This window comes from Mustela nigripes, chromosome 16 (genome assembly GCF_022355385.1).
Source record: "Mustela nigripes isolate SB6536 chromosome 16, MUSNIG.SB6536, whole genome shotgun sequence".
Lineage (NCBI taxonomy): Eukaryota > Metazoa > Chordata > Mammalia > Carnivora > Mustelidae > Mustela > Mustela nigripes.
The window spans coordinates 31,867,464-31,878,681 of NC_081572.1; positions in this window are offsets into that span (position 1 = coordinate 31,867,464).

The window sequence follows — 11,218 nt, forward strand, 5'->3', positions numbered from 1 at the left end:
TGGGCATCCTCTCTACCCCAGGGCAGCCCAACCTTTCCTGAAGAGACTCCTGTCTGGCTTATGCCCTCTTGCTGCCCAGCCTGTATGTAATTTCCTGCTGCCTGGAAAGGAGTGAGTGGGTCACTCCTCTTGCCAGCTATGGAAAAATGAAAGCATGTGTTCATAAAGTACGTTTTACAACATTTCAGTTTGTTTCTGTCCGGGAAACCTCCAAGCACCCATCTGAGTGAGACCCAGCAGTCATTAGCCACATTTTTGGAGAAGCAAACTGAATCAGAGGGTGAGTGACTTGTCAAAGCCCATGTAGCCGCTAGCATTTCTAGAGCCCAGGCACTGTGACTGCTAAGGGCTGAACTGGGTTAAACAGTAGTGGTCTCACTGATACACCTCGAGCTTTAGACCCAACTCTTTGAGCTCAGGAGCAAATCCCTGCTTTCACTGATACCTTTCCTGGACTCTGCTTTAGCAAGGGCAGGGAGGATACTTCCCTGTCTTTCCCTTCTCACTCCTCCCATATACCAAGGATTGAGGAGCTGCCCCTTCCTTGAGGTCTCACCAGAGGGGTAAATAAATCATGTGGACTTAGAGAACAGAATCCCAGAATCGTAACCTCTTGCCTCCCCTGAACTAAAGGTATAGCTTCCTTACCACCCTGGTAACGAGTATGCTGTATCACCTGTTGAAGAGGTCAAGTGTACCTGTATGTATATCTTTGTGATGTCATGGGCTTGGTGTCCACACCAGTGCAGAGGCATTCTCCCCTGCTTAGATGGCTACTGTACTGGTACAGACAGGTTCATAAGAGCAAAGAGGACCCCAGGTCCCTATGCTCCTCTCTTTTGACCAAATAAAGGTGTATAGTGTTTGTGGTTAGGCTGCTAGACATCACTCTCTTGAGTTTCCAGAGAGAGGCTAAATATGCAAAGACAGTGGTAGTGTGGGTGGAACCCAGGATCTAGAATCAGAAGACCTGGGGTTGAGTCTCGGCTCTAACACTTAACCCACTGTATGAACTTGGGCAAGTCCTCTCTGAGACTCAATATCTTCATCTGAAAATGGGGGTAATACCTAAAGAGTGGTTATGAGGATCAAATGACATGTATGTGAAAATGCTTTGAAATTGGAAAGCAATGAGGAAGGGGATACTGATTATTGGGGTCTGTGACAATAAAACTTGGGGGAAGAATAAAGGGTTCTGGGGAGTCAGGCCCATCAATTACCCCATCACATCTTGTTGCATCAGTCTCCGCCCTCCCTGTCCAAGTGCACCCATATTGTAGAGAAGGAAATGAAGGACCAGACAGGGAAAGAAACTTAGCTAAGGTCACATGGATGTTGGGGACAACTGGGACGTAGTACTTGGTCTTCTGACTCCCAGGCCAGTTCTGATTCTACTTCAACGTGGTGGAGGGGACTAATTTATCAGTAGGTGCTGAGCCCCCTACTGAACTCTGGAATACCCTGTATTTGGTGATGGTGTACAATTTAGTGTTTTGTTTTTAAGATTTTGTTTATTTTCTTTTAGAGAGGGAGAATGAGCATGTGCCAGTGGGACGAGGGAGAGGGGGGAAGAATCTGAAGCAGACTCAGCACTGAGCTCCCCCCAGCTGCCCTCAATTCAGTGGTTTTTAGCATATTCAGAGTAATGTAACCATACCCGCTATCTAAGTCTATGATGTTTTTATCATTCCCCAAAGAAACTTTGTACCCATTTGTAGTCACTCCTCATTCCTCTTTCTCCCTAGCCCCTGGAAACTGCTTATCTACTTCCTGTCTTTTTGAATTTGCCTATTCTGGACATTGATATAAACAAAATCACACAAATGTGGCCTTTGTGTCCGCTGTCTTTCACTTAGCCTAATGTTTTCAAGGCTCATCTGTGTTGTAGCATTTATCAGTACTGCATTCTATTTTCTGGCTATGTTCCATCCTATGAATATATCACCTTCTGTTAAGGTGATATCAACTTCTGCATCAGTTGAGGGACATCTGGCTTGTTTCCACTTGTTGGCTATTGTGAATGGTGCTGCTATGAACATTCATGTATATGTTTTTAATTCTCTTAGGGCATCTTTTTAAAATGCTAATTTACTTCTCCATTTTTTAGAAACTAGATTGAAATGGGCCATTTTTTTTCTGTGAAGGATCAGATAGTATTTTAGGCCATGTAATGTCGTGTATATAGTTGTTACCACTGCTAAACTCTTCATTGTAGCACGGAAGCTGCCATAGGTAACATATACACCTGAGCGTGGATGCATTTCAATAAAACTTTAAACAGGCAGTGGGCCAGATTTGACCTGTGCACCGCAGTTTGCCAACCCCTAGTCTGGATGTTATAATCACATGATTCAGTATTCCAAAGGAAGGGCACCTGGGTGGTTCAGTCAGTGAAGTGTCCAACTCTTGGTTTCAGCTCAGGTCGTGATCTCAGGGTCACAAGATGGAGCCCTGCGTCAGTGTCAGGCTCCATGCTCAGCAGGGAGTCGGCTTGGGATTCTCTCTCTCCCTATGCCCACCTCCCCAGCCCCACTTTTTTTTTTCTCTCTCTCTCAAAAACAATATTCCAAAGGTAGAAAAAGTGAAAATTCCCCCTCCCACTTCAGTCCCCCAACACTGACTGGTTTTCCCTCCTTAGAAGCAATTTAATGATGTGAGATTTTATGTTCCCTTTCAGAGAGCTGATAAAAAGTATGTTTTTAAGTGGCTGTGCAATGTTCCAACGTGTTGCATATAGTTTAGTAAACATGAAAGGACGAAGATATCTGAAGGTATGCCCTGAAAGACAGAACACTGTTGTAGGTGTGTTGCCCTGACCTGCCCAATTCGCTCCTTTATCAGGATAATCTTTTGAACTCGGAATTTGCCTGGGAGTTCTGGTGATCACTCCTGATGAATATGTTGGGTGATCCCTTTTGGGTCAAAAACAAGCTCTGACTATTGGGGATGCAATCTATTTTTTAGGTGGTTTGTGTACCAGTTCCACCAGAGAAACATAACCAGTAGGATGGATCTCTATTGAATGTTCGCTCTTTATCTACCTATCCATCCATCCAATCTATCTGATTTATTACCAGGAATTGGCTTAGTGGTGGGGGACAGGTAGGCAATTCTGGAATAGTCATGCAGTCTGTAGAGAAGGTCAGGCTGGAAGCTCAGGCGGGAGCTGACACTGCATTTCACAGGTAGAATTCTTCAAGGAAAGAATTGGCCTTTAATTGGTTAGGCCTTTTAATTGGTTGGTCCATCCAGATTACCTGAGATAATCTCCTTTACATAAAGTTAACGGATTGTAGATATTAATAATATGCACAAAATAATTTCACAGTTAACACCTAGATTAGTATTTGGTTGAATATCTAGGTATTAGAGCCAAGCCAATTTAATACATGAAACTGATCATCTTAGTCCACATTTTGTTAACCCAGCACCCATATGCATCTCCTAAAACTGTACTTAATTTCCAAATCAAAACAATAACAAAGTCATACTTTCACCTAACATGATACAAGTATCCTGTGTACAACTGAAAATGTGCCAACTCTTTCCCCAGAAGAGGATGCAAAGTCTTTGTGTGATATTCACTCTTCTTGATAATCCTGTAACTTCAATAATTTAATGTAAAGTTAGCTATTATTTTTTATTTTTAAGATTTTATTTATTTGACAGCACACAGGGAGGGGGCACGGCAGACAGTGGGAGAAGTAGGCTCCCTGCTGAGCAGGGAGCTCAAGATGGGGCTTGAGCCCAGGGCCCTGGGATCATGACCTGAGCCAAAGGTAGATACTTAACTGACTGAGACACCTAGGAGTCCCTAAAGTTAGTTATTAATATGTTTTATGTTAGGGGGCACCTGGGTGGCTCAGTGGGTTAAAGCCTCTGCCTTCGGCTCAGGTCATGATCCCAGGATCCTGGGACTGAGCCCCACATTGGGCTCTCTGCTCAGCGGGGAGCCTGCTTCCTCCCTCTCTCTCTGCCTGCCTCTCTGCCTACTTGTGATCTCTGTCTGTCAAAGAAATAAAATCTTTAAAAAATATGTTTTATGTTAGAATACAAGGAAGATAAGAGAGGGAAGAAAAAAATATACACATAAATATTTATAATAAAATAAGGAATAAATACTCAATAATTACAGTTCCCATTTCTTCATTTGGTTGGTTAATCATAGCTGGTATGTATAAATACCTTCTTCCCCTACCTGTTACATATTTCCTTTGTCCTCAGGGAGCACTGTAATGCTGGTTATGGTTCTTTTTCTAGAAGCATGCTGCCAAACCTTCATTCTTGAAGGGTCTATGCCATTAGAAGTTTTACCTAAAATTGGGTTGTTAGAATTTTTCATTGGTTTTAATCACCTGATGTGGTAGTACCAAGAGATTCTTTAAGGGCTACCTTATATTCCAGACATACCTTTCCTTACCTCCATTATGTAATAGAATCCCAGTTTCCCCTTGCTAGTCAGAATCAATTACCCCAGCTAGTATAGTAACTCCCTCCTTGGTCTGTTGATTCAGAGGCATAAGGAGCCCAAACTGGCAGTCCGAACATCCGGTTCAACGGAATCATTGTGTCTTCTGGAAAAACTATTCTTCCCTTTGGGATGAAGACTTATAGACCAGCAGACATAACATTGCAAGGATGGGAAGCAAAAATTGTGCTAGTGGATCACTAGGGTAACAGTGAGTGGTGACATTCTATTCCCACTCCTTAATTCCTGGAAGCATGGATCCTAGCTGTAAGAAAAAGGACACTATCCCTGGAATGCTGATTTAGAACCTATACAGTTTTCTGAAGTACATTGCTACAGCCCTGCAAAGTCCTGTCACCTAGCCGGTGCTGTAACTAGATCTTCAATAGGCTATCCTACCTTTATATCGAGCTGGCTATTTCAGGATGATAGGGTAACGTGGTAAGACCAGTAAATTCCATGGACGTGGACCCATGGCTGCACTTCATTTGCTGTCGAGTGAGTTCTTTGATTAGAACAATGCTGTGTGAAATACCATGACGGTGGTGAAAGCATTCTGGAAGCCCACAGATGGTAGTTTTGGCAGAAGCATTATATGCAAGGAAAGCAAATCCATATCCAGAGTAAGTGTCTGTTCCAGTAAGAGCAAAACACTATCCTTTCCATGATGGAAGTAGTCCAATGTAATCAACCTGCCATGAGGTAGCTGGCGGATCACCGGGGAGTGGCGCCGGCTCTCAGTTTGGGTCTCTACTGCTGGCAGATTAGGCACTCTGCTGGCATTGCTGCGGCCAGGCTGGCTGTGGTGGATGGAAGTCTTTGTCACTCAGCCCATGCATAACCTCTGTCCTTGCCACCTGGCTGCTATGTTTGTAAACATAGGGCCGTGGGCAATGACAAGGGGGCCTGGGGAAAGAGGCTGACTTGTAGCCACAGAACCCGTCATCCTATCCACTTGATTATTCAAAAATCCTCCTCTGCAGAGGTCACCTTTGGGTAAGCATTCACATGGGATGCAAATAGCTCTGCATTCTTTGCCCATCCAGAAAGGCCTGCACCCTAGGTTCCTTGTCCCTAATTTTCCAATCATGTTCCTTCTAAGTCCCTGACTGTCCAACCAAACCACTGGCCATAGCTCATTAATAAGTATGGACTTATGCCTCTGGCCATATCTTCCCAGACGAAATGAGCAAGCAGGTGCACTGCTGAAAGTGCTTCACCGCTGTTCTTTCAGAATGTTCTGGAAAGGGGCTATAGGGCTACTGCTGTCCACTTCTGGGTGGGGTCTGCAGACTGTGAGGAACCATCTGTAAACTCATCCTGAGTTACTGTTCATCAGTTAACGGGTCTGAGGGAACTCTCCCTGAGGCCATAGATGCAGTCTGGGAAGGTAATGTGACAGTAGTAGGGGCTATGGTCATTTAGGGCCACATTATTATACAGAAAAAAAGAACTAAACCAGCAATTGGAAATATACGTATGTACATATATCTCCTATCCAGAACCAGTATCATATATAATATATATGATACAGATACAGAATTATTGATAATGTAGGATCAGTAGGATAATAATATATGATCCTCATAGATCAAATATATAAAATATATATTAACATATATAATATATATAAAGGGATTTACTGCAAGCACTTGCCTTACATGATTGAGGGCTGGGTAGGTGAGTTTGAGGTCTGTAGGCTGGCTGGCGGGGGCTCTGGCAGGAGTGTGGTCCACAGGCAGAATTTCTTCTTCCTTCAGGGAAACTTCAGTTCTGTTTTTAATGCCTTTCAACTGATTGGATGGGGCCCTCTATATCATCCAGAATAATCTCCTTTCCATAAAACCAACCAATTGTTGATGTTAATCTTACCTACCTAACACTTTTCTAGCAATACCAGGATAATATGGCCTATATAAGTGGACACATACAACTGACCATCATGGTTTGCAAACTGAGAAAGTTAAACCTTCTCATAGAGGAATCCAAACATGTACAAAGAGGCAACTCCTTAAAAGTAGCTTTTTTTTTTTTTTTTAAAGATTTTATTTACTTATTTCACAGAGAGATCACAAGTAGGCAGAGAGGCAGGCAGAGAGAGAGAGGCAGAAGCTCCCCACTGAGCAGAGAGCCCCATGCGGGGCTCAATCCCAGGACCCTGAGACCATGACCTGAGCCAAAAGGCAGAAACTTGACCCACTGAGCCACCCAGGTGCCCCTAAAAGTAGCTTTGTTGAAGTGTAATTGATATATAGTAAATTGCACATATTTAAAGTATACAATTTAATAAGGTTTGACATAAGTATTTGCCATTAAACTATCCCCACAATCAAAATATCGAACATTCTCACCCACCCAAAATCTTCTCATGACCCTCTGAAACCCTCCCTCTCCCTTCCTTGCTTCCCTCTAGCCCGAGGCAATCACTGATTTACTTTTCCTCACTGTAGATGAGTTTGCATTTTCCAGAATTTTATAAAAACGAAGTCCTATGGCATGTGCTCTTTTTTTGGGGTCTCATTTCTTTCACTCATCATAATTATTTTGAGACTTACCCATGTTGTTCTTCTGCATGCCATACTCTATTCTTTATTGTTGAATAGTCCTGTCATATGGATACACCACAGTGTGTTTATCCACTCCCCAATTCAGGGACATTTGAAGTTCCATTTTGACAATTAGGACTAATAAAGCTGCCATAAACATTTGTATTCAGGTTTTTGCTTTAAAGGAAGTTCTTATTTTATTTGGGTAAGTAACTAGGAGTGGAATTGCTGGATTTTATGCTTAGCATATGTTTAACCTTAAAAGAAACTGCCAAACTATTTTCCAGAGGGGCCACACCATTTTACATTCCCACAAGCATTGTGCGATATGGGATTTTCAGTGGCTCCCTATCTTGTCAACACTTGCTATTGTCAGTTTTTCTTTTTATTTTTTTTTTGAAAGATTTTTATTTATTTTTTTGACAGAGATCACAAATAGGCAGAGAGGCAGGCAGAGAGAGAGGAGGAGGAAGCAGGCTCCCCGCTGAGCAGAGAGCTTAATTTACATTTCCCAAATGACTAATGATGTTGAGCATCTTCTTACGTGATTATTTGTTACCTTTATATCTTTGCTTATCTTTTTACTGGGTTGTTTGTTTTCTCATTGTTGAGTTGAGTTTTAAGAAGTCCTTTTTTCTTTTTCTTTTCTTTTTTTAAGATTTATTTTTTATTTACTTGACAGAGAGAGATCACAAGTAGGCAGAGAAGCAGGCAGAGAGAGAAAGAGAAGGAAGCAGGCTCCCTGCTGAGTAGAGAGCCCATGGGGACTCTATCCCAGGACTCTGAGATCATGACCTGAGCCGAAGGCAGAGGCTTAACTCACTGAACCACCCAGGCACCCTCCTTTTTTCTTTTTTAAGATTTATTTATTTTAGAGGGAGTGCTTGTGTGTAAGCGCCTGAGTGGCAGGAGTACCAGGGGGAGAGAATCTCAAGTAGACTCCCTGTTGAGTGGAGAGCTGGACCTGGGGTTTGATCTCAGGACCCATGAGATCATGACCTGAGCCGAAACGGAAGAGTCCATTGCTTATATACAGCTGAGCTACCCAGACACCCCTTAAGAATTACTTCTCCGTTCTGGATCTAAGTCTGTTCTCAAATACATAATTTCCAAATATTGTCTTTGAGTTTGTGGCTTGTCTTTTCATTCTCTTGTCTCTTACAAAGTAAACATGAAGTCTAACATCTCTTTTTTGCATTGTTCTTTTGGTGTATCTAAGAACACTTTAACCCAAGGTAACAGGTTTCCTCCTACTTTTTTCTAAAAGTTTTAATTTTTTGGAAGATTTTCTTTATTTGAGAGAGCGAGAGAGCGAGAGAGAGCATGAGTAGGGTGGGTTGGGGAGGAGCAGGCAAAGAGGGAGAAGCACACAGGGAGCCCAACACGGGACTCCGATCCCAGGACCCTGGGATCATGACCTGAGCTGAAGGCAGACACTTAACTAACTAAGCTATCCAGGCATCCCAAAGTTCAAAATTCCTATGTCTTTTGGTGGATTGTACTTTTTGCCAAATGCTTTTTCCACCCCTATTGAGAGGATTATGTGGTTTTTCTTTTTTTATTCCATTAATATGGGAAATTACATAGATTTTATGAGTGTTAAGCCAAACTTGCATTACTAGAATAAATGGTGCTTGGTCATGATGATTGTCCTTTTCATACGTTGTTGATTTTATGTGCTAAAATTTTGTAAAGAAGTTTTGCACTTATTTTCAGGAGGGATATTCCTTTTCTTTCCTTGTTATATCTACATCTGGTTTTGTTATCAGAATCAGGTAAGTCTCCTAAAATGAGTTAGGAACTATTTCCTCCCCTTTAATATTCTGCAAGTGTCTGTGCAAAATGGTTATTATTTCTTTCTTAAATGTTCAAGAGAATTCATCAGTGAGTCCATCTGTGTCTTGAATTTTCTTGTGCATAGGTTTTGTAACTATAAATTCAATTTCTTGAGCAGAGTTGGGGCTATTCAGGTCATCTCCTTCTTGAGTAAGCATGCCTTTTCCTCTGTACAGTTATTTCCCTGTTGCATCTAAGTTACAGATTTCATCTGCAAAAAGTGAATGATAATTCCTTATCATCATTTTATTTGCATGGAATCCATTGTAATGTCATCTCTCAGACCTACTATTGGTAATTTTGTCTTCCCTCTTTTTCCGCCTGATTAGTTTTGCTGGACATTTATCAACATTATGGATCTTCTCAAGAAATCAGATTTTGGTTTCATTTATTTACTCAATTTTTATGTTTTCTGTTTTATTTATTTCCACTCCAATCTTTCTTTTTTTTCTGCTTACTTTGGGATCAATGTGCTGTTCTTATTTTTGTGGAAATTGAGGTCATTGTTTGAAGTTTTTCTCCTTTTTTAATATAGGCATTTAGTGCTATTAATTTTCCTCTAAGCTTTAGCAGCATCCACAAATTTTGATAGGTTGTATTTACATTTTAATTCAGATCAAATTACTTGCTAGTTTCTTTTTTATTTTTTCTTTGGCCCATGGATTATTTAAAGTAAATTATTTAGTTTCCAAATATTTGGGGATTTTCAGTTATCTTTATGTTACTTTTTATTTAATTCCACTGTAGATAGAGAATATACTTTAGTGATTTGAATCCTTTAAAATCTATTTAGATTTGTTTTATGGCCCAAAATATGATCTGTCTTGGTAAATTTTCAATATACATAAAAAAGTAATGCATATTCTATTGCTGTTGAGGATTGGGCCAATTTGATCAATATAGTCTTCTCTATCCTGACTGGTCTCTGTCTAATTGTTCTCTAAATTATTGACATTGCAACTATAATTATGAACTTTTCTATTTTTCCTTAAATTTCTAGCATTTTTTTTTGTTTAATATGTTTTGAAGCTCCTCATAAACATCTAGGATTGTTATATACTTTCAATGAATTGATTTATTTATCATTATGAAATGATTCTCTTTATCCCTGGTAATATTCTTTGCTCTGAAATCTATTGCATCTTCAGCTTCCTTTCTTTTTTTAAAAAATATTTATTTATTTATTTATTTATTTGACAGAGAGAGAGAGTGAGTACAAGCAGGGGGAGAGGCTGGCAGAGGGAGAGGGAAAAGCAGGCTCCCTGCTCAGCTGGGAGTCCGATGTGGGGCTTGATCTCAGGACCCCAGGATCATGACCTGAGCCAAAGGCAGATGTTTACCCAACTCAGCCACCAAGGACCCCCACTGGTGGTGGTGGTGGTGGTGTTTTTAGTAGTATGGGTTCCCCCACCTTTTTAATTTTAACCTATCTGTATTTTTATATTTAAGTGACTTTCTTGTAAGCAACATATAGTTGGGTCTTACTTTCCTTTTTTTTAAAAATTGAGGTATAATTTATATATAACACTGTGTAAATAAAGTATACAATATGTTGATTTGATACATTATACATAACAACATGATTGCCGCATAGCTTAGCTAACACCTCTATGATGTCATAGAATTATCATTTCTCTTTTGTGATGAGGACAATTAAGATCTAGTCTCTTAGCAACTTTGAATTCATAATACTGTATTGTTGACTTTCATCACTGTGCTATGCATTAGATCTCCAGAACTGACTGACTTGCTATTTACATTCATGTTTTTAGTTGCTAAATGTGGCAGCCCTGGATGTAGGGGAACTGAGGTCTCCTGCCAATAGCTAGCACTGACTCTTCCTCTATGTGAGTGAGACATTTGGGAAACTCCAGTCACACCTTCAGAGGACTGCAGTCCTTGCCAATATCTTGACTGCAACCTCAGGAGAGAGCCTGAGTCAGAACCAACTAGCTAAACACTCCAGAATTCCTAATTCTTAGATACTGTGTGACATAGTCAATGTTTCTTATTGTTTTAAGTGACTATGTTTTGGAGTAATTTGTTACACAGCAATAGATAACTAATACAGGTACATAAACATTTGACTACAAGTGCAGAGAAAAATTGGGATAAACTTTAATCCTCTGTGGAAAGAATTGGCTTTGAGCAGCTGGAGTGTAAGGCAGCTCAAATCTTTTTTTTTTTTTTTAAGATTTTATTTATTTATTTGATAGACAGAGATCACAAGTAGGCAGAGAGGAAGGCAGAGAGAGGGGGGAAGCAGGCTCCCTGCTGAGCTGAGAGCCCAATGTGGCTCTCGATCTCAGGACCCCAGGATCATGAACTGAGCCGAAGGCAGAGGCTTAACCCACGGAGCCACCCAGGC